The 2,884-nt window shown below is 32.8% G+C and overlaps 1 pseudogene; it reads right to left on the bottom strand.

The window, feature by feature from the left end:
- Nucleotides 1-365: 365 nt before the first annotated feature.
- On the bottom strand, nt 366-2,551 carry LOC149382852 (polygalacturonase-like; annotated as a pseudogene).
- Between the last annotated feature and the right edge of the window lie 333 nt (nt 2,552-2,884).

The raw sequence follows: 2,884 nt of genomic DNA, 5'->3' as shown, positions 1-2,884 counted from the left end.
TGTTCGATCCAAAAATTCAAAAGATTAACAAAACTCAATATACATATGAATCCGTTTATAAACCAACCAACCTTGATACATAATTCTCAGAACCTTTATTCACTAAATTCTGAAACTCCCAAATAGCTGTTTCAGATGCTGATCTAACACTCAAATTACATGAACCAATAAAAAATTGATTAAATTCCAAAAAAAAGAAAGGTATAAATATGCAAAAAGAATGGATAAGTGTGTATGCACATATATCCAAGAATGAAGAAAAAACTAAGGAAAAAAAGAAAGAGACGAGGCCACTTATAGGTAACAATACTATAGGGCCAATATGATGGATTAAGCTAATGCTAATTATTATCAAATAAATAAAATCAAGAGCATTTGGGAAAAACACTTGCAATTCTGTTGAGCTTCACGTTTTGGCAAGAAGCTTCGACGAGATCGCTATCTCCTTCGCGCTCGAAACCGACGTTGTGAAGAGAAACGCCTTTGCATGGCACGCTTTTGCTACACTCCAACTTCACAGCCACTTTTGAATTACTTGTCCCTTTTATATTTATGTATTTAATGTTGCTTATCTCCACGGCTGAGGCCTATATTATATATATACATGCAATAATTACAAAATAACGTTAAAATTTTGTATTTATACTGATTATATATACGTAATATATTAGGGTTGCAAAAAAAGAGATTACATTCGGTATAATTAATTGATTAATTACCTGTTGGTGACATGGTTCCTTCTGGTCACAATAGTTTTGGTCAATGATAATTGGGTTGCTAACATTTCTCATTAATATGTTTTGAAATATTATGTTCTTCGCATATCCAGAACCTCCCTGAAAAAAAAAAAGAGACATTTAATAAAATGACCCTTTTTGGTTATAAATAAAATTTAATTTGTAGAAATATTATTTACGTACCTGCCAAGTCTTAATTCTCACTCCGTTAGTGGTTCCTGTGAATTTGACTCTATTCACAAACACGTTCGAAACTTCAGCTTCTGAATTCCCAGCTCCTAAGCTTCCAATGCTGGATAATTTATCAATTATTAATAACCGAGATGTCAGTATATATAATACAAAAAATTATACATAAATTGATTCGTATTATGTTCTAATATAACAATTAATTCATAAATAAATACCTTATTCCATGGCCAGGTCCACAAGTTATGTCCGTAGCTCTAACATTCTTTGATCCACTCACTATTGAAATGCAGTCATCACCTTCATATATAGGAGTAAAAGTAATTAATAAAAAAAATATTTCACGTGCATATATATCTTCAATTTATTAGTACGTAAAGAGAGAAATATATATACATATCATGAAACAATATATATCACTCACCTGTTCTGATGAGAGAATTCATGATGTGAATGTTTTGAGATGCGGTGACGTGAATTCCGTCGGTGTTGGGGCTATTTCCGGGGGCAATCACTTTCAGATTCACCGCTTTTACGTTCAAACATTTCTGAAATGTTAAATGCATTTGTTGTGCATTCTTGAACCTCAAATTGGCCACCACTAGATTGGTGCACCCATAAAATGTCACAGCCTACACGCATAAATTCAAAATTCAAAATTCAAATTAATATAAGATTATTTCCATATTAATGGATTTTTGAATGAAAAACACAATAGATAGATAATTGAACTTACTGTTGGGGCATGCTTGCAAGGCTGTGGACGAAAGAAAATGGGAAGACACCAAGTTAAAAAGGGAAACAAAGAAAGTTAGATATTTATATTAATATGATTAAAATGAAAAAAAAATATGTATTAAATGAGAATATATATACTTACAAGAGCTTTATTGATTTTGCAAGAGTTGAGCCACCATTTCCTTCCATTGCCATTGATAGTGCCACCACCTTCGACTCTCAAGTTTCGGACTCCCTCAAACACCATCCAATGCCTTATGTCGCTTTCGTAATCCGAATGATGTGGCGACGCTTTTATCACTCCCGAAATCTATTCATAATCACAATTCCAACCGTTCCATATCTTGTTAATTATTAGTTAATCGACGTTAATAATAACCGAAATTAATTTATTATTTACTAACACAAACTCACCCTCATTGTAATGGAAGACTTGCAAGGCCCTGAAAACTTGATTGGCTTAAGATGATAAACTTATTTGGTTCTTGGCACATAAATTATGCTCTCTTCTTTAGAGGAACAAGCCCTACTCCATGCCTTGTTAAATGCCTATATATATTTGTATAAACATATATCCAAAAATCAGCATAAAATATCCATGTACTATGTATGAATCAATTATTTTGATTTTGATGGTATAATTAATTGTTTACCTGGCTATCGTCTGTTCCATCGGCTTTGGCGCCAAAACCATCCACGTTAATGAATACTCTCTTTGGTGAGGGTGTGATCGCTCGGCTAAGCCTTCTCGTAATTCCATATGAGCTTTGGAGTTTCGACATCGGGTTTCTGATTTCAGACTCGTCTAAGGCGAGAGCCAATGAAAGTGAAATGAATATTATGAGCGCTAGAAAATGGAGATGGGAATAGTTTCTTGTTATTGACATTTTTTTTAGGAATAATGAATTATTGTCGACTAAAAATGAAAAACGGTTTTTGTGTATGAGATATGAGTAATTTTTTGTTGAAGAGATCGAAAGAGTTATATGACTTGAGAGGATATGAGAAGAAGTGAAATGGATTTGTTTGTTTTGTAATGAAGACTATAGATATCTCTCGTGTATATTTATAGTGAATTAATGGAGCTTACTTTAGAGTTTAATTACACATTCTAATTCTCTTTCCTATTTCTTAATGAATTGAATCATAGTGGAATATGATGAAATGGGTGAGCGATAAGTATTTATTAATTGACCGGTATAGCCGAGTTTGGTCCTCTT

The sequence above is a fragment of the Urtica dioica genome, chromosome 10 (assembly GCF_054948205.1).
Source record: "Urtica dioica subsp. dioica isolate 48M chromosome 10, U.dioica_male_clone48M_v1_H2, whole genome shotgun sequence".
In the NCBI taxonomy this organism is placed as follows: Eukaryota; Viridiplantae; Streptophyta; class Magnoliopsida; order Rosales; family Urticaceae; genus Urtica; species Urtica dioica.
Note: the sequence above shows the minus strand (reverse complement) of the source record. Positions and strands in the feature narration are given on the sequence as shown.